Source organism: Musca autumnalis, unplaced genomic scaffold (assembly GCF_047663935.1).
Source record: "Musca autumnalis isolate F117 unplaced genomic scaffold, ASM4766393v1 scaffold_1, whole genome shotgun sequence".
Lineage (NCBI taxonomy): Eukaryota > Metazoa > Arthropoda > Insecta > Diptera > Muscidae > Musca > Musca autumnalis.
In genome coordinates, this window is record NW_027411644.1 from 202429194 (window position 1) to 202451962 (window position 22769).

Genomic DNA, 22769 nt, shown 5'->3' on the forward strand with positions numbered 1-22769 from the left:
CCACTGTAGATCTATTTTTGCGGGAGCAGTTTTTTAGCCACTTCGAACCTTAAATGTCAACTTATAGCCGAAAAGTGAACTGATATTTGAAATTTTGCCTGTTAGGACGAAGATCATTTCATATAATTATACCCTCCACCATAATATAGAGGGTATAATTAAATTTGTTATTTCGTTTGTAACGCACCGAAATATTCGTCGAATATCATATAAAGTATATATTCTTGATCAGTATTTGTCCATACGTCAGTTAAAATCAAAAAATAGCAAGCAATTTTTAAGCTAGAGCTTTAAAGGTTATATTACTCCCAGGATGTTTGTCATTGAAAATGGGCTATATCGGTCCACGGTTTGATATAGCCCCCATTGAAGGATACACCCGACTTTCGGTATTTTGACGGTTTTAGCCTCATTATCACACCGAAATGGCTGAAATTTGGTATTTAGTCTTTAGTCTACAAAATCTTTGACCTGAAGTTTGTCGGTATAGGTGCATACTTTCATGTAGAACGGTACCTCCCGGGTTTCTCTATTTTGAAGGTTGTGGCCTCAATATCAATCGAGTTTTGTGTGGCAGATACCCAAAGTAGTGGACAAATATTGTCCATATTCCAACCTGATTCAAGACTGGATGAAATAGTACGAAGTGCAAATGTTGGACCAATTTGGAACTCCCTTCAGAGTTATCTTGCGGATTTGCAATTTTAGTTGGTGCCGAAAGGGTTTCCTGAAGTTTTTAGACCATTATCTCTGGAAGTATAGACTTGCGCCCTATCCGAGAGAAGCAATTTAACTTCACTTTTTCCGAATTTTGTATGGGTGGTACCCGAAGGAGTGGACCCTATTCGAGCCCGATCTATATCTGGAAGGAATAATACGATGTGCAAAGTTTAGTCCAAATCGATGGCTCCCTTCGAGAGCTATCGTTCATTCCATTTTACAGAACCATTTTAAACTTTTGTGGGGAGGTACCCGAAGGAGTGGACCGATATGGCCCATCTTCGAACTTAAACTAAGTTTGGGCTAAAAGTGCAAAATTTGGTTCGAATGAGTTGATCCGCTCGAGAGTTATCTTGCCCATCAGTCAGCCCGACAGACAGACGGACGGATATGGCTAAATCGATTCCAAATTGTCTGAAACGAATTTCGTCCAAACATGCTTGTGGTCTAAAACCATTATTTCGATGAGCCACATTTTTGGTCGTATCAAAAGGCTGAGGGTATAAAAACGATCAATATTTGGTGTTATTTCATTACTTTTGAAAAACAGGTAGCACAAAAACTTCAATACACAATACATCATTGTAATTTGCATCTACTTAAAAACTGATTTGGTAAATTCTCTATTATTTTGTAGCGTGGAAGGTAAATGCAGATCTATACAAACAAAACAGTAAAGCGACCCATTTATATGTGTGAGAGTAGTTCAGTTATCTAACCGCTACATTAATGTAATTTTCATCAAGGGAGAGGTCAAGAGCTGGTTTTCAAGTTTCGTTCTTGTAATTTACCGGAATATGTCCTTTAGAAATTTAAATATGGCACAAACATTTAATTTGGATATCTTTCCAACAAAAGTTATGGTCTATTTCACCCGCTAAATACTAGCCGATCATTATCCAAAATCATTGGCATCTACTTTGACCAAAACTCTTACCTCGCGCAAAAATTTGTCAGTATTAGATCTATCTGCGAACTCTAGTGTGTTGATGGTTACACTACGCTCAAATAAAACTGTTGGATCCCTCTATAGACTAGGCTGTAACTCTGTTATCTGACCACGTACATTAACATAATTGGCATCAATGTAAAGGTCGGGAGATCGAGGAATAAAGATATAAGATACATATTAATAATTTTATTAATTTTCACACAAACCTAAACCCGCTAAATATTATTGCAAGCTTCTTCTCTGCCATAAACTCAAACTTTATTAAAAACAAGTAAAAAAGTATCAGTCTGCTTTGCCGACAGAGAATTGAAACTTTTATCTACGGACAGATTGAATATATTTAGGGTATTTTGATAATTTTGTTACCCTTTTTGGACATTTGAATTTGCCGACAAAAATGTGGATCAGGATTAAAGTGTTGCGGAGGAGGTATTTGACGGAATGGACGTACTTGAAGTGATGAAGTCCATTATGGACGTGGATATTAATTTTGTAGTCATATCTTTTCGACATATATCGCGCCAACTAATCATTTCAGTGGGTCATCGTATAAATTTTGGACCAGTATGCCAGGAAGCATGGAGTTGTCCACTGAAAACATAATAGCGCTGTAAACAGGAACACAACGAACAACGTCGGTATACATATATACCATTACATTGCACCTACACACAAAAATTGAACTTTTGTGCAGGAGGTACCCTAAGGAGAGGACCGATATGGGCCATTTTAAAAGATAAACTAAATTTGGACAAAATATTTGGAGATCTAAATTTTGGACCAAATTGGTTCAAAAACATCGTGCATACCATTTTATTAAATTTTATAGATATTGGGGGGTAGTATCGGAAGTTGTGGGCCGGTATTGCCCATCTCTCAACTAAACTAAGTTTGGACAAAATATGACGATGGCCAAATTTTGGACCAGCTCGGTTGATCAGTTCGAAAGTTGTCGTTCTCTCCAACCACTACATATGGTGCCATAGGGATTTTGTACACCTTTCGGGCTGTTTTCTCAAGAAGTATGGACTTGTCCCTGAAAAAACTTTTACCGTCGTAACTGAAGCAGCGAATGCAAGTTGCTTCAACAAAAATAAATTAATTCGAGAGCAGGTCTTGAATTGAACTTATCCGAAGTTTTGTGTGGGAAGTACCGGAAGGAGTGAACAAATATAGTCAATATTCGAACAAGGTCTATAACTGGTAGATATAGCATTTCCAGATAAAATGAAACCTTTTCGAAATTAAATGAAACCTTTTTTCAAACATGTTTGAACTCTTGTGGGGTGGTACCTGAAGGGGTGGACCGATATGATCCATTTTCGAGCTTAAACTAAGTTTGGACAAAATATTACGAATGCCAAATTTTTGACCAAATCGGTTCTTCCGTTAGAGAGTTATCGTGCCCACCAGCTGACTGACAGACGGACATTGCTAAATCGACTACAAATTGACTGCAAAGGAATTCTTCCAAATATACTTGGGGTCTAAAACCATTATTTCGATGAGGCACATTTTTCCCGTATGAAAATGTATATCTCGTTGGCATAAATGCTGAAGTTATAATTAGGCGCTGATCGGGCTATTATTTTATTTATTTATTTAATTTGATAATACCTACACAACAAGATATAATTCTTATAATTACAGTGCAGGTTTATAATATAAAGTTAAAGTCCTTTTTAAGGTATTGAAAAAATTATAAAATGGAAAAATATTGAAAAATTAAAATATATGTAAGTATAGCGAAAAAAATTAAAAAATTAGTTGATACGTGTTGACATGTTGCAAAATGTTTTGATTTTGGTGTTTCTTTGGAAAAGCCGAAAAGTGAGTGTGATTCTCATTCATATGAGAATACTAGACACTTAAAGAGTTCGGTTTTTCGCTAAAAAAGGCATCATTTCAAAAACTGAGAAGCCAATTGATAATTCCCTTCGCCGGGATGAAATCATGATATTGGTAGCGATCAGTAAAATTTTGCAACACTGTCAGTTCGTTTTGAAAAACATTACTCTCTGTAATAGAGGGTAATAAATGAAGTTGAGCCAATGGGGGAATACTCCACTCAAACAATCGAAAAAAAGAAAAAAAAAATTATTGAAATTATTTATAGTACTGACAGTGATATCATTAAAAATTATTGAAAAATATTAAAAATTTAATTACTAAGAAAAGTGAAAAGCCTTTTCTTAAAAACTAACGCGTTGCTGATGACTTGAATGTTGTTAGGTAGGGTATTCCAAAGACGTATGGTACTGACAAAAAACTGCCATTCAGAAACTAGACTTCTTCGTCTGAATGGAACCATTTTCTTGCCTCTTCTTGATCGAAATCTCAGTCTATCGTAAAGATAATTCGGTTTTTGCGTCACAACGATTTTATGTAAAAATAGTAAAGATCTAAAATTGAGTAGAGTATCGAAACTGCAACCATAAAGGGAACGGGAAAATTGAGAAATATGCTCAGTTCTTTTTACCCCATACACATACCGTATAATATTGTTAAATTCTACGTTCAATTTGCGTTTGGATGAAGTGTCACAATTGGCAAAAAGTTCACATCCATACATTAAACCAGGAATCAAGAATGTTTTTGCCAAACAAAATGCGTATTTTAATGGGTGTGAAAGAGTGCGTTATCCATAACGCACGTAGTTTTGCAAATGTTTTTCCGGTTACGGCATTAACCCTTTCGGTGCTTCTTTTTTGTTTTTGATCTGAAAAATATATTTTTCCAATTTTATATATACTTAAGCCCACTATATGAATAATCAAAACTAATTTTTTAACATTTTGTTTGGAAAAGTGGTTTTTGGACACTATGCCATATGGCATAGAATGTATTTAAAGGACAAAAAAAAAAAAACAAAACTAAAATACTCAATTTTTTAATTAAATTTCATCTTATAGAAGACCAGGAGGCCTTATAGAAGAGGAAGAGGTCTTCTTATAGAAGAGCAGGACGTCTTCTCATAAAAGAGCAGAAGGTCCTCTCATAGAAGGGCAGGATGTCTTCTCCTGGAAGAGCAAAAGGTCGTCTCATAGAAGGATAGGATGTTTTCACATAGAAGAGCAGGACGTTTGCATATAGAAGGGCAGGACGTTTGCGTATAGAAGAGCAGGAGGTCTTCTTATAGCAGAGCAACAGGTCTTCTTATAGAAGAGCAGGAGGTCCTCTCCTTGAAGAGCAGGAGGTCCTCTTCTTGAAGAGCAGGACGTCTTTTCATAGAAGAGCAGGACGTATTCTGATAGAAGAGCAGGACGTCTTTTCATATAAGAGCAGGACGTTTGCATAAAGAAGGACAGGAGGTCTTCTTATATAAGAGCGGAGGTCTGCTCATAGAAGAGCAGGACGTCTTCTCATAGAAGAGCAGGAGACCTTCTTATAAAAAACCAGATGGTCTTCTCATAGAAGAGCAGGGGCCCTTCTTATAGAAAAGAATAAGATCTTCTCATTGAAGACCAGGAGGTCTACTTATAGAAGACATAAAGGTTTTTCATAGAATATCTGGAGGTCTACTATTACAAGATTTTGGGGGTCTTCACATAAAAGGTCTTCTTATAGAATATCTGGAGGTCTTCTTTTAGAACATTTAAAGCCTCTTATAGAAGACCTAGTGTCTTCTTATAGAAAAACTGGAGGATTTCTTATAGAAGACCTGAATGTCTTCATATAGCAGTAGTGCGATTCTCTAACACATTTTTGGAGTTACCGACAACAATCGTTAAAACTAAAGTGTTTTTAATTTCGGTAATTAAGGATATTATTCGGTAGGTTAACGACCAATAAAAAGTAGTCGTTAAGTTCTACCGATAGCAACAGTGTTGTCAACTTTTATTTGAACGTTTCATTCATAATTTTGCGTTTTAAAGTTACCGATTTTTGTCGGTAACTCAAAAAATTTGTTAGAGAATCCCACTACAGATCTGAAGGACTTCTTATGGAACACCTGAATGTCATCTAATAGAAGGGCTGGATGTCAGCTTGTAGAAGACGTGGGGGCCATCTTATATAATATCTGGAGGAGTTATTTTAGAAAATCTGCAAGAATTGTTATACATCATCTGGAGGTTTTCCTATGGTGGATCTGGAGATTTCCTTATAGAAGACCTGGATGTCTTCGTATAGAAGACCTGGAGGTCTACTTATACAAGATCTGGAGGTCTTCTTATAGAAGACCTGGAGGTCTATTTATACAAGATCTGGAGGTCTTCTTTTAGAAGATCTAGGGGTTTTACAATAGAAGATCTGGGAGTCAAACAAAGTGAAACATTTTCGTTGGGAAAAATCTATGCCATATGGCATAGTATGAAATATAAAAAATCTGGCAGCTCCATTGAACTATATTTCGGATCTTTTTTTCGTTTTAATTATTAAGGCAATGATTATCTACTAAATTAAATACAAAAAGTTAACAAAAAAATATTTTTGTTAATAAAATATATACACTTATAAGAAGGTATTTTCATGCAAATTTTAAACCGAACGAGGAGCGCTTGCTCTTTGAGACATAACAATGTATAGGGTCGAATTATTTTTAGATAACACTTCAGGGAAAAATACAAAATTATTAAAAAAAAGAGTGCCCATAAGTATTTTGCCTTAAAACGGGCTTCAAAAACTGGTTATGCCATATGGCATAGAATCACCGAAAGGGTTAACATGATTAGACCAAGTTAATGGTTTGTTAAAAATCACGCCCAAATTTTTCGCGTGGGAAACAATATCAATTTTTTGATGGTTTATAACGATTCTCAAGTCACCAATATTGAACTTATTATTTTTGTGGATAACCAAACATTTAGATTTTTGTGGATTCAGTACCAAACCATTTGCTGCTGCCCACTTATAAATTTTCGCAAGATCTTGGTTCATTTTGTTAACACATTCACTCATATTATCAACTGTTCCGCTGATAGTTAACTGAACGTCATCTGCATACATCATAATCTGGCTGCTGGATACCTGATTTGGAAGATCGTTCGAGTATAAAGAAAAAAGAAGCGGTCCAATTATAGAGCCCTGGGGAACTCCTTTCGGAATTACCAGTGACTCTGATACTGAATTTCCAACATGCACAGACTGCATACGATTACTGAGATATGATCTGATAAGATGTATAGCTGAGTTGGAGAAATTAAAAAATCTTCTTAGCTTCATGCATAAGTGTGTATGGTCGACTGAGTCGAAAGCCTTGGAGTGGTCTAGTAGAACAAGTAAACTGACATTATTATCATCGATTTTGCTTCTTATTGATTCCGCAACTTCTACTAACGCACTCACACAACTATAATTCGCACGGAAACCAGATTGCCTATCAGAAATCAGAGATTCCCTCTGCAGATATTCAGACAGTTGATCATAAAGTAATATGTTAGGAGTATTGTTAACAAAGAAAAGATCTAATAGGGTATTAGTAGTAGATGAGAAATGAGTTGGGTTTTTACTATTAGCGGCAAAGAGACCCAGTGTTAGCATATTGTCCGTTAATAGCGACTCTGCAAGGATGTTTGAGTTAAAGTCTCCGCATATGATGACGTCGTTGTAGCCCAACGTTGTAGTCTCTAAAACATGTCGAATCTGTAGTAAGTCTTCCGTGTTATTTGGTCTATAGAAACAACCAATTAGGATTTTTTTAAAATTTGATGAAAATTCAACGAAAATATATTCTTTTTGATCGCCTGGGTCGGATTTTAGAAGAAATCTTGCTTTTAGACTATTCCTGGTGTAAATAGCAACCCCACCACCACGACGTTCCCTATCAGATCGGAAGACATTATAGCCATTTAGATTTATCATACTATTGGGTATACCAGAATGTAGCCATGTTTCTGAAACACATACTATATCAATATTAGAGCCTTCGAAGATATATTTGAACTCATCAACTTTATTTACTAAGCTTTGTGAGTTTATATGACATAGTTTTAAACCAACTCGTTGCTTTGCTAATATGCGAACTAAGTTTCGAGTTACGTCGTTGGAGCCCCTATCTGCACTAATCATTTGTGTCATTGAGGAAAAAATAAAGGTATTGAGTTATGACATCAGCATCGCGTTTAACAGAAATAATCCCTATTTGAGTTGGAGAAAAGGCATAAGCAAAAAGGTAATAAAAATTAGGAATCTTTAGAAAAAATTGATATAAAAGTAAGAGCATGTTAAATGTATTTATAATGATTTTAATTCTGCCCATCCAAATTAGGCGTACGAAAATACTCAAGTATTTTGGGATGAGAAATGCATACTGGCTCGTCGTTATCCAGGCGCCTTATGTAAACAAGGCCTCGAAATGTGTATGCGGTCTTAATAAGACCTTTCTTTTTTAAGTGTATCGCATCTTGTAGGTATTGATAATTTGTATTTGAGAGATTTTCGTTTATGTAGTACAGTGAGTTAGAATTGAATCCGATGGAATTTAAATGAAGTTTGTTATTATGCATCTTCTTGAAGATAGAAACAGATTTTAGAAAAAAGTTTTTGTCGTATGGAGACAGGAATTTTATAATGATGACACCATCTGGTGAGTTTAAGTTTTTCGTGTTGTTCCTGTTTAAAAGGCGATGTACTGTTTTTATGGGCGGTTTTGATATATTCATAGATCCACAAATCTTATCAAACACATTGGGCAAGTTTTCATGGGGTTGGAAAGGAACGCCGTTAACTCTTATCTCACATGTGACGTGTGTATTCACTTGCCTTAAGACTTGAACTCTAAGTTCTTCCATTTCAGATTTGGTGTTGTAAAAATCATCGGCCACTTTCTCAAGTCTGGATACACGTGAATGGACGACATCTAAATTTGCTCTTAGCTCCGACAGTTTCTGCTCAAATTCGTTTATAATTCGAGTTTCGGTCTCCTTCAGCATCGTTTTAAGTTCACAGACTAATTTTTCGCTTAACTTTGCGATGCGGTCATCAAGTATTTGAACCATCCTGAAAGGCGAATCGGAAGACCGGGGAGTTTTAGAAATGTTTCCAAAGGAGTGTTGTATTAAACTTTCTCTGTTTATTGCGACCTATAGAGCAGCTACAAAATCGTATAAAAATGTTGTTTTTAGTTTAATTTACCCACTAAATATTTCACGATCATCGCCAATAAAAATAGGGGTCAATTCAGGTCTGAAGTTTGATTACAATTTAGAATGGACATATGGACGAACACGCGTCGCTAAATCGCTTTATCTCGTCTAGATATAAAAAATGGTACACCACATTGGGTGTCACTGTAGTGCAATGGTATGCTTGCACGCTGAAGGTCGTGGATTCGATTCTTCGGCCAGGCAACGTCAAAAATTTCAACGGTGGCAAAATACCCCTCAGTAATGTTGGCGACATTTCCTGAGTATTTCAGTCATATAAAACTTCTCTACTAGTGGTATCTTAATACACCCCGTTCGGACTCAGCAATATAGCAAAACAGTAGGTCCCATATCATTATGCTAATATGAATCGGTTTCAACTTATTGATATGAGAGAAGTCTCCCTTGTCCCGTGTGGGATGTTTGTGGAACAATCTTATACATATAAAAAAAGGAAGCAAATGCTATAGTCGGACGGGGCCGACCATGTGATACCCTATACCACTACCCCTGCTACTAGCACATCAAAATTCCATTGTTTAACAAATAAAATTATTGTAAGAACGAACTTTGTGAATTCTACCGTGTCCTAAGACTCTACTTTTAAGAAATTGTTCATGCCTTAAACACTCAGGAAATGTCGCCATCATGGGAGGAAACTGTGGTTCTCTACAGAAAAAAAAATCACCATATATTAGGGAGTAGGCCCGTCATCTAGCAGACACATTATCGCAATTTGCAAGGGAAGCGTGTAGCTCATTTTTATATGTAGGCTACTTTGCCGGTATACTAGGGGTACTAAGAAACATTCTGGTATACGAGGGGTACTAAAAAACCTTCTGGCCTAGGCAACACGCAGTGTCGTAAGGTTTTTAGCCTAAGCGTGCTATTTACACTGACTTGAAAAAATCACTTTGCAGAAAAATGGAATTTACTTGTGAACATTTTCGTCATATAATTTTTCACAAATTTCGACATGGATAATCACGGAAAGAGTGCATCAATCAAGTTAAATCTGTGTATGTCCATAAAGGACCATCCTATATCACTATGAAAAACTGGCTTAATGAATTCAATCGTCGAACGTCGTAAAGGTCACTCAAAATCGACCGTTGTGCCAGAAAAAAATTAAGCCGTGTGTGAACGGATAACGCAAGATCGCCATGTTGTATACCGTGCAGATAGAGGTATCTTTGGGCATTTCTTCCATCAACTAAGATTTTATATTGCATGAACACCTGGCCGCAAAAATGGATTTTTCTCGCAGGATCCAGCAAAATTGCTCAACAAAGGCTCTTGTGGATTTGTGCAAAAAAATTGTGTATTAAAACGATCGCGGTGCTTCAAAGTACATATATAAGATCGTCACATACGTCGAATCTTGGATCTATGCTTAGGAGCCCGAAACAAGATAGAAATAGACCATTTGGGTCTTCGAAAGCGAGCATAATCCAACGAAAGTTGTTCATGGAAGAATACCTTCGAAGCAAACTGTCTCGTGTAGCGACTATACGATTTAAACCAGCACATCTTTGACCGGAAAAAACGTGGAATTGATGGGTCATGCGCCGTACAGCCCTGACTGAAGATCCAATGACTTCATTTGATTGCAGAACGTCAAGAAAAATGGCGTAGTCAATGATTTTCGTCGTCAGAAGATGCTGTACATCGTTCAAAACCCATGTTTTGGAGGTGTCTCAATCAAGCCACTGAAAACAACCCAACACATGGTCGCATGTCAAACTGTCCTAAGTTCGCTTAGGCTAAAAACTGTCAAACTTTCCAAAACAAAAAATGTCAAATGACGCCTGGCGACATTGCGTGTTTTCTAGGCCAGAAGGTTTTTTAGTGCCCCTCGTATGCAATTCAGGAATTAAAATGTGGAACAAAATTCAATTTTTATATCTTTCATACAAAAGTGGTCCAATATCAGATCATCGTCCAAAATTGTAGGCATCTTCGTCGACCTAAACTCTTACCTCGTGCAAAATTTCGTGACTTTTGAGCTATAATTGCGACCTCTAGCGTCTCTATGATTACAATACAAACAAATAAGTGTATATATTAGGCTATAGCTCTGTTCTCTGACCTCGTACATCAACATAATTGGTATCAATAAAAGGGTAGAGAGATCGTCTTCCAAATATAACTCACATGGACGAAATGCGTTTTCCGTTTTCCACAAAAGTTGTGGTCCATTTCGCCCTCTAAATATTATCTGATCATCATCTCAATTTGCAAGCTTCTTCTTTGTCATATACTCTTACCTTATCGAGGCGATCGGACTATTATTGTGAACTACAGAGCCGCTACAGATTGAATAAATTATGTTTTTGGTCCATTTCACCCGCTAAATATTTCACAATCAGCACTAATAACTATAGGTGTCTATTCTGTTCTGAATCCATGTACAATTTCGTGACGATCGGTCCATAATTGCGGCCTGGAGTTTAATTACAATTTATAATGGAGGGCGGGTGACGTAGGGGATGGAAGATACCAAGCAACGGTCCTGACTGGTTTTAACATGGCAAAGCCCAGGATTTATCTTGGTCCCTCTTTCATCTCAAGTGGACACTGACCTCCCCGTGGTGTCACCTGGGGAACTGCCTTTAACACCCGTTAAAGGTAGTGAGCTAACATGTGCCGCGCGTTCTCCCATAAGAACGTTAAAAACTTGGGTTTGGGCGTCGGGTTAGTAACCCTCCCTTAGAAAAAACACCATACTATGAAAAAACGAAAGAAAAGAAAAACAACCCCCTCTAAAGTTGACGAACCCCGCAAACGTTTTAAGGACCATGATCTGCGAATCTGCACCTGGAATGTTCGCACTCTTTATAGAGAAGGTGCAGTCTTCGCATTGGCAGACGTACTTGAAAAGCACAAGGCCGATATTACTGCCATACAGGAAATACGATGGATTGGGAAAGGCGTCACAACAACACCTTAAGGTGACGCACTGTATTATAGCTGCCATGACGTAAAGCATGAGTTTGGTTGCGGATTTGTAGTTAGTCGGAGACTAAAACTTCTGGTATCCAGCTTCACTCCAGTGAATGAAAGACTTGCTGCAATTCGAATAAAAGCTAAATTCTTCAACATCAGCTTTATTTGCGCTCATGCTCCCACTGAAGAAAAGGACGAACAGACCAAAGATATATTTTACGAGCGCTTAGAAGAAATTTATGACCGTTGCCCTGCCCATGACATTAAAATCATTCTAGGCGATTTTAATGCCAAAATTGGAGAGGAGAATATCTTTGGCCCAACAGTCGGGAAATTCAGTCTCCACAGCGAAACATCTGACAATGGTATGAGGCTGGTATACTTTGCAGCTGCAAAAAAACATGGTACCAGATTTAATCATCTCGATATTCATAAGGGCACCTGGCTGTCTCTAGATCAGAAAACAAGAAATCAAATTGATCACGTTGTGATAGATGGAAGACATTCATCGAGCGTGTTGGATGTACGATCGTTCCGAGGCGCAAACATTGATTCGGACCACTACCTTGTTGCAGCAAAGGTACGCACCCGCTTAAACGTAGCAAACAAAGTACGAACAGACACAACACGAAAGTTTGACATCGGTAAGCTGCAATCACAACAGATAGCCACAGCATATTCCACTCAACTAGCCCAATTGCTTAATCAAAACACTCCTCATCCCGTTAACATATCAGCGCAATGGCAAAGCATTGCCCACTCCATGCAAACAGCCGCAAAATCCATACTTGGATACCAGAGGCCTCCACCAAGGAATCCATGGTATGATCAGGAGTGTCGTGCTGCCACCGAAGAGAAAAATGCGGCATATAGGGCTACTTTACAATCCGTAGCAACGCGTAGCGCACGAGAGAGATACAGGGAGAAAAGGAGAGAGGAGAAACGTCTTTTCCGCAGGAAAAAGAGAGAGAGATGGAAAAGCGGGAGTGTGAAAAAATATAGATGTACAGGAGCCAGAATGAAGTCCGAAAATTCTACCAAAGAGTCAAGCATCAAACTGATGGCTTTGGTACAGGCACATCCTCCTGTAGAGACTAGCAAAGTAATTTGGTAACTGATACAGATAGTGTACTCAGGATCTGGAAAGAACCTTTTTTTAAAACTGTTGGTATCCAATAGCAGCGAAGACGACGAAGATACCACAGTCCCAATCCCAGAAGATGGTATTGAATGTATACCGCCCAGCCAAGATGAGGTAAAGACAGAAATAAATCGGCTGAAGAATAATAAGGCAGCAGGAGCCGATGGCTTACCAGCCGAGCTGTTCAAAACCGGAGGCGACACGCTGATAAGGTGTATTCATCAGCTAGTTAGCACCATCTGGCAGGAAGAACGAGTACCCGACGATTGGAACTTGAGTATCCTGTGCCCCGTCCACAAGAAGGGAGATAAGACTGTATGCTCTAACTATAGGGGCATAAGTCTACTCCCTGTTGCCTACAAGATCGTGTCAGGGATATTGTGCGAACGACTAAAGCCTATGGTCAACGAGATAATAGGACCATACCAATGCGGCTTTAGACCTGGCAAGTCCACCATTGACCAGATATTTACCCTGCGGCAAATCCTGGAGAAGACCCAAGAGATGCAGATCAACACCTACCACCTTTTTGTCGATTATAAAGCAGTCTTCGACAGCCCGCTGCGTTCAAAGGTATTCCAAGCCATGTCTGAATTTGGTATCCCCGCAAAGCACATCCGGCTTTGCAAAATGACATTAACTGACACGAGGTCCTCAGTTAAAATAGAAAGAACCTCTCCGAAGAGTTTGGTACCAAAAGATGTTTCAGACAAGGAGACAGCCTTTCGTGTGATTTCTTTATCATCCTGCTGGAAAAGGTTATACGAGAGGCAAACGTCAAAAGAAGTGGCACAATCTACACCAATAGTCACATGTTACTTGCTTATGCTGATGATATAGACATCATAGGCCGATCAGTAAAAGAAGTAACTGATACCTTTATGAAGGTCGAAGGAGAATCTGCTAAAGTGGGTCTGGCGGTAAACGGTGAGAAGACCAAGTTGATGTTGTCGACGCGCAATGCGTCCATTGAGCTCGGACCGACTGTGGAAGTTGGTTCCTATAATATTGAGGTAGTAAAAAACTTCGTCTACCTTGGCACCTCCGTAAACACAACAAACGACATCAGTTGTGAAATAAAAAGAAGAATTGTATTGGCCAACAGATGCTACTTTGGTTTAAGTAAGCAGTTTAAAAACAAAACCACACCTCGTCAAACAAAAATAACGCTCTACAAAACACTGATACTACCCGTGCTGATGTATGGCTCCGAAGCCTGGGTACTTGCGCAAGCAGGCATGGCAGTGCTTGGTGTGTTTGAGAGAAAAATTCTTCGTTGACGGTGAATATCGACGTCGCATGAACCACGAGCTGTATCTGCTGTACAACGACATTAATATTGTTAAACGTATCGAGATGCAGCGATTGCGTTGGCTAGGCCATATCATAAGAATGAGCGATGATGACCCCTCGAAAAAGGTGTATAAACACGGACCGCTTGGCGGTGCACGCAGAACAAGTGGATGATGAGATGAAAAGGCGAGGTATTCCAGAAAGCGAAGCAACAAATAGAGAGAATTGGAGATCTTTTCTTAGTTCGGCCTATAGAACAAATGTTCTGTAATGGGCCAGCTAAGTAAGTAAGTAGTAATGGAGGGGCGGACGGACGGACACACATCTCAAAATCGTTTTATCTCGTCGAGAAATATTTCGCGGCGTTACATGAATTTTTGCCAAAACAAACTTAGATTACCCTTTCCATATAGTGGTGTAGGGTATAAAAACAATTAATAATTATCTTATTGGAAACTAGTGAATAGTATTCCACATTAGTACTTATTTATGTTATTATTATACTCATCACATTTTTATACATACCTTCACCCCATTCTAACCTCCACAAATTTAAATAATATTCCCATAAAAAACTCCTACCTTCTCGAATGCAACGTTGAAGGACAATTACTCCCCATAGCTATAATTATTTAACTCGTTCGGTTATTTTGTTTATTCATTTGCCCTCCCTCCCTTCTCTTTGTCTTTTAATCAAGATATTAATTTGTGAAATAGTTTTCATTAAAGCATGGACTAGCTATCCAGCTAGCTGGCTAATTGCACGCACATTGCTTTAATTAAAATATGAAAATGAAATTAAAATCAAGAAATGTGTTTATTAAAAATTATAATTAAAATAAAAATGACTTCCATTATCTGGCAACGCGTTGCCGGTAATATTTGGCCAAAATGAGAATTGACGGTGTTTGCTGTTGGCGGATAAGTCGTTATTGTTCTGTGCAACAGCGAAACTTCTTAACGTTTTGCAAAATCTAGATAAGAAGAACAAAAAAAAAAGAATGTTGTTGCATACATACACCGACCGAAATCTACATCAACTACGAACTTATGTAATTAGCCAAAAAGAAGGAGGGGAGAAAACAAAAACACACAATAACTGATTTCAAGGCGATTCAACAACAAAAGAAACACCAACAAAAACCATAATCCTTTGCCATGAAAGTTGTTGCCAAAAACAAAGAGGAGAAGTGGCATCAACGACAATATAAATTCCACTCTTTCCTGTGCAATTTGAAAAGCTGCTTGCAACATGTGCTGTCAGCAAAAATACCAGGTGGCAAAGTTATAAATTTCTATACGTTGAACGTTTGAGAAATCCAAGAGCTGTTTTTTTGTTTGTTTCATATCTGGCCAACGTCAAGTCAAGGCTTCGCCCTAATAAGAAAACAATTTGCTGTAGTGAGAAAATGACAATGCAACGGATAAGTAATAAAATAATGAATGTAATCAAGAACGGAAACGGATGTGGAGACATACGGAACGGACACCATACACAATGCGGAAGGAAGACTATAACATCTTTCATGTTACGTTGAAAATGAAATGAAGAAAAAGGTTCACAACACATAAAGTGGAATGGATGTACCATTAGTTGTGAACAGTGTTCAGCGATGTCAATTAATGCCTACACTAGAGAAATTAGTTTTTCCCAAAAATTAGGTATTTAGAGGTTTCAGAATGTGAGGCTTTTTTGGCGTATGAACTTGCAGTCAAACGATTAAGGATGTTCTGAATAAAGTCATTTGGTTCATTTTGGAAGTGGATCTTATTTCAAGAGTCGTTCCTTTCCACAGTTATCCCTTTCACCAGCCCTTTGGTCATTATTTGAAGAAGCATAGAATTGCCCGCGAAACACGTTATATCGCTGTAAACAGGACTACAAGGATAGGTATTAAGCGAAAATTTTGAATTTTTGTGAAAGAGAGGGGAACGTTCGAGCTTAAAACTACTTATAACTACTATTTAAAGCAACTATTTGCAGTATAATTACTGACTAGTTTTGTATACAGTGTCAGTTAAATTCATTTTGTTCTATGATTAATGTCATTGTCATTATTATTATTTAAAAGACCCTATTGCAACGCAGCAGAAGGTAGAAGTCTAGCTTCGTATAGCTTCGGAGTCCAGAGGGCATTACAGGGATCTCTCAACCAGTGAGTAAGTTGTTCAGGTGGCTAGCTTTCTCGACAAAGTTTAAGGCCCCTGTAAGTCCGTCTATTCACTTAATCCCAGGCAGGTCGTAAGTTACGATGAAAGATTTTTGACTGTTCCATCCTCTCTAATAGTAGGTATCAGTCCCAAACAACACGTCAAAAGAGATCATTCTTATCGATATCAGTTAGTACCGTTGGCTGTCCCATTACAGGACATTTGTTCCATAAGCCAAAATAGGAAAAGATCTCCAATTATCTCTGTTTGTTGTTTCGCCTTCTGGAATACCGCACCTTTTCATCTCGTCATCCACATGTTTACTCCATTGACGCCTTGGCCTGCCAATTATGCTGGCGGTGCACGCATAATTGGCAGGCCAAGGCTCGTATTTATACGCCGTTTTAGCGGGTTCGTCATTGCTCATTCTTATGATAGCCAACGCAATCGTTGCATCTCGATACGTTTATCCAGTTGGGCTTTCACCGCGATTTATTTAAAAAGCCCTGCAGGTCGAAAGAAGTAAGACAACCTAACTTAGCAAGCTCTTCTCTAAATTAATCACTAGCTTTGATACTAGGAGTGCCGCTTGGCTGTCGACAACAATCCCTGTTGAGTTGTGATGTGTGATTCTTTAGAAGTGTATTACAAGCTTCCCTTATGGCTAGACAGCGGAATCCTATGCAAATGCATATATGGTTAGGATGGTCTTCTCTACGACCATCTGATTAGACAGAAACTCGTTTTATCACAAAATAAAACGAATTAGGCCCAGAAATTTTTGCATATTTTACATATTTGCTTAAAATGAGCATATGCAAAAATATATACAAGGATTTGTGGTCTAAAAATCCCACCGTAATGGTTGAAATGTGGTATTAATTTTTCGTTAGGGGTATGAAACTTTACACCTGAAATTTGTCCACATGGGTCCACGTCTTCCCATATAACGGTACTTCCCGATTTCCGATATTTTGAAGGTTGTGGCCTCAACATCACACTTAAATGGCTAACTTTTTGTATAAAGTCTTCGTTGGGAGTATAAAACTTTCCACCTGAAATTTGTCAGTATAGGTCCACTTCTTCATATAGCCCCCATAGAACGGTACCTCTAGATTTTCGGTATTTTGGAAGTTTTAGCCTCAATATCCCACCAAAATGACTAAAATTTGGTATTTAGTCTTCGTTGGGGGTATAAAACTTTCCACCTGAAATTTCTCGATATGGGTCCACGTCTTCATATAGCCCCCATAGAACGGTACCTCCGGATTTCTGGCATTTTTGAATGTTGTGGCCTCAATATCACTCCAAAATGGCTGAAATTTCGTATTAGGTCTTCCTTTGGGATATAAAACGTTCCACCTGAAATTTGTCGGTATAGGTCCACGTCTTCATATAGCCCCCATAGAACGGTACCTCCGGATTTCTGGTGTTTAGAAGGTTGTGGCCTCAATATCCCTTCGAAATGGGTGAAAACTTTCCACTTGAAATTTGTCGGTATAGGTCTACGTCTTCATATAGCCCCCATAGAACGATACCTCCCGATTTTCGTTATTTTGAAGGTTGTGGCTGTGGTTATACATTTTTCTCTATTTTATTGACTTGTCTGAAACTAATTTTAAACAGAACAAGTAAGCAAAGGCTATAGTCGGACGGGGCCGACCATGTGATACCCTACACCACAACCTTTCCGGGTTCGATTCCCATCAAATTGTCTACTTGAACTAAATAGTTGGTATTATTTTCAATGACCTTTCTAATAAAATGGCTACACTTGGTATTTGCTTTCAGACAATTTTCGAAGCTCAGAAGAGATCTAACGAAACCACAAAGTCATTTAAAGCAAGTTTATACAACGAAATGAAAGTTCTTGGTAACTTTTCCATGTTGAGAATTGAACCCACGTACCTAATAAAGCGGGCCAAAATTGTTGTAGGATGTATCAGAATGTTCCATTTTACTAAACTAAACCAAAAAACTGCGCAATATTTGCATGGGTAGTACAATTTTTCAATTTTATTTGATTCAAACCTATTCTGATGATCGCAAAAATTGGACAGTTTTTTGTACATTTTTTATTATAATTGGGATATTTTCCGAAAATATGGCAACATCGTCAAGTTTTTTCTTGGGAATGTTGGCATAGTAAAGGACTCTCAAAAAGTAAATAGTATGGATCTGTAATAGGAACACATCAGAAGATACCTTAACATATAAAAAGAAAAAAATTCAAACCTATTCAGATGACCGCTAGTGTATATACAATGCAATTTGGTATATTTGATAATTGGGAAAATTGCGTGTTTATTGAAGATCTATCGTCCAAAAATTGCGGATTTGCGGCGCAAGTAAAATCTGGCTGAAAAAAATTCAGAACGATTCCGAATTTTGTGTGGGAGGTACCCTAAGGTGTGGACCGATCTAGTCTTATCCGATCTATATCTGGAAGGAATAATAGTATATGTAAAGTTTGGAGCAAATTGATTGCTCACTTCGCCAGTTATCGTTCACACAATTTTTCGAAAACAATTTTAAACTTTTTTGGGGGAGGTGTGGTCCGACATAGCCTACATTCGAACTTAAACAAAGCTTGGGCAAAATATTACGAAGTGTAAAATTGGGTTCTAATCGATAGATCCGTTTGAGAGTTATCGTGCACACCAGCCAGCTAGATATAAAGAGGGACAGATGAACGGACAGGGCTAAATAGACTCCAAATTTTCAGAAACGAATTTCCAAACATACTTGGGGTTTAAAACCAATATTTCGATGAGATACATCGTTGGTCGTATTTTCTTTGTATCCCCTTTACCCTAAATCCTGAGGTATAAAATAGGTGACGAAGTGACCCCATGCAGCAACATTTGTATAAAAAATCCATTTTAACAACTGAACTGAAAATTTCTCTGTTACACAAAACCCATTATATACTAGGCAGTAGACCCATAATCTAGCAGGCACGTTATTGCAATTTGCATCAGAGAAAAGGTCAGTAGTTATTATTCCATATGTAGGCTACTTTGCCGGTATATGCCCTCCAGGAATTAAAATTTGGACCAAAAATAAAATTTGTATATTTTTCATACAAAATTAATGGTCAATGTCACCCGCTAAATAATATCAGATCATCATGCAAAATTATAGGCATTTTATTCTACTTAAACTCTTACCTTGTGCAAAATTTCGTGACGATTGAGCTATAATTGCGACCTCTAAAGTGTTAATTACTAAGCTACAAACAAAAACCTGGATATATTTGACTGTAGCTCTGTTATCTGATCACGTACATCAACGTAATCGACATCAATGCAAAGGTCACGAGATCGTTTTCCAAATATAACTCATGAGGGAAGAATGTGACTTTCAGGAACAAAGATATATGCTGTATATTAAAAATTTTTACAATTTTCACACAAAAGTTTTGGTCCATTTAACCCTAAAAATATTATCTGATCGGCATCTCAAATTGCAAGCTTCTTCTTTGTCATATACTCTTACCTTATTTACGAATATTTCGCGGTGTTACATAAATTTTTACCAAAACAAACTTATAATACCCTTTCCACATAGTGGTGTAGGGTATAAAAATTGTACATACAAACATTTTTGTACCTACTCACTATAGGTAATTTGCCCTGTTTTTGAGGCAAAAGGTCGATTTTGCAAATTTTTATAATAATACTTTTTTAGTTGGCGTTGAAAAAAGAACATGTCAAATTTTATTAATATGAATGATATTTTTCAAAATAGCGTCATTATCGCGGTTTAAATTGCAGTCAAATTGAGAATTTCGAAGAACAACTAAAAAAATGTATATTTTAAGGCATATTTCAATGTATTTAAAACCGCGGAAAAATAAACCAAATATAAATATATATAAAATGGAATATATTGGCAATTGCGAGAGGAATTTATTTAATATATAATATAGCTTAAACATTTTGGGTAGCGACCAAAAAACACAAAAAGTCAGAAATAAATATTTTATTTTATCTTAAACTCACTTCAAATAGACTTATACTAAATTGGCCGTGTTTGGCCGTGATTTTGCCACCTAGAACACATTACTGAAAGTCTTCTGCATTGGTATTACTATGTTTCAAAACCCGATTTTGCCCGTTTTTTGATATTAATGAGATTTTATTAGGTTACTTCTCAATAAAAAGTCCTAAAATTGTGGAAGTTTGGTTTGAGGAAATAAACAATAAATGTAAAAAATATTGTTGTTTACAATTTCATTGCAAGTAAAATAAGTAATGGCAACAAATTGTTCGGTATATCCGTGGTTTTCTATAAACCGTGCGGCAGTAGTAAGCTTTATTTTATCTCTCTATTACATATTAATCATTGCTTAGCTTAGCATGTTCTTTCATTATTCATTATTTTCTTTGACATTAAATATTCTATAACAACAATGTTGTTTTTATAAATTTGTTAGTTGTTGTAATTCATACATTTACCTTGCAAAACATAAACAAAACTCATTACATTAAGAAGGCATCACTTAGCACAGAAGACGGCGTTACTTTATTCATATGTGAATGACATGCTGAACTAGATTGTGAATCGTTCGTTGATCGTTCTTCGTGGATATTTCGGTCGGCGCTCAGTGAGATATTGAACTATAAAGAACCATATCGACTGATCTAGTTTATACGCTCTTTTCAATGAATCGTTCGATTGAACTAGTTCGTTCATGACCTATACAACTCTAACTCACATACATCCAACCAATATGCTACCATCATTTCGCTGGTGGTTTAATTCAACTCATCAGGCATATTAGAAAAGTATTAAAAAATATTAAAAAAATCCTCAGCTTAAATTGTTTTCACCTTAAAAATGTTGCACAATTTTATCGAAAGAAGTGACTGAAAATGGTCCAACCTTTGACTGAGATTGGTCTCTCAAACTTAAATCAAGTTCCATGAAAGCCTATATCGGATAACACATTCGAGTAACTCCCTCATAAAAGTTCAAAACTTTATGAGTTGTTCGAGAATTGTTTTGAAATTTGCATCAAAGGTAGTAGTCCATATGATTCTATAACGATATAATTTTTTAATGACCCAAAAATAAAAAAAACCTAGAACAAGTAAGCAAATGCTATAATCGGACGGGGCTGACCATGTGATACCCTACACCACTGCCCTTGCAATTAGCTACTAGCACATCAAAATTCCTTTATTTAATAAATAAACTTATTGTAAAAAATAATTTTGGGGATTCCACCGTGTCGCAAGACTCCACTTGTAAAGAAGTTGTTCATGACTGAAATACTCAGGAAATGTCGACAACGTTACTGAGAGGTATTTTGTCACCATTACAAATAAGTCAAGAGGCTGTGGGTGCCTTTGCCTTCACCAAAATTAATATTAAAAAAAATTAACGACAGATACACCGAGTATATTTTGCAAAAAGTGGCCAGGGTTTCGGAGTCGGAGTCGGAGTCGAGCAATTTCGCTGGAATCGGAGTCTGAGTCGAAAAAAAAACTCGACTCCGACTCCGGACAATTTTTTCTACAATCAGAAATATAACATTAAATTCTGGACACCATTTTTTTCTAAAATCGTTTTTTATTTTAAAAAAGAGCTAGAAGAAAACTTTTAAGCAAACGGTATACTATACAAATTTAGAGGACGAATCACAGGATATTTACTGTCCTTTAAAGTCTATTCTTTTTATCTCTAATTTGATTATACAATGTATGTCGATGAATATTTTTTGGCCCAATTGATCGATTAATTTTTTGCAAGCAAAAGTAAAGTTCTATGACAATCGAATTATAATTGGGCATTTAACGTCTTTTATATACGCCCAGAAGTCATCTGACAGAAGACCTAGTGGTCTTCTCACAAAAAAATCTACTGATCTTCTTATCTTGTCTTTTGTGAGATGTCATCCTTGTCTTCTATTAAAGGACCTGTTGGACTCCAATGAAGGTGTTCCCTATGGGAAATTTTACTGATTACACTGTGACATAAAATTAAAGTCAAGGTCTGGAGTCACGTTGGGAATGAGTGCTCCTATTAAAAAAAATATAAAGAACTCTAAACGACCCATAGCAGAAGTTTCTGAGTTATGACGTAATGATTTTTTCATTGACCTCCAAGAATGCTTGAGCAAGTAGGTTTAGATCTTTGTTTGGGGATATTGATTCATCATTTTAAGATGAAATGTTTTCAGATAAATAGAATGAAGCATATTTTTGTAGATTATTTTGCCCTTCTATCTTAGTTCCTTCCATGTCCGTTTTGTTCTGGAACTGAAAAAGAAAGACAATATCAGAGTTTCTACGTTAAAAATTTTTACAGAAATGTTCCTCTAGTAATTCATCGATTGATTTTATTTTTCAATTCTTTTTTGCCCGATTTATGACCATAAACGTCATTTTGTAAAGCCAACAATTGAAATTTTGTTTTTATACCCTCCACCATATTTTGAAATAAAAATATATATTATAAATATATGGTAACCTCT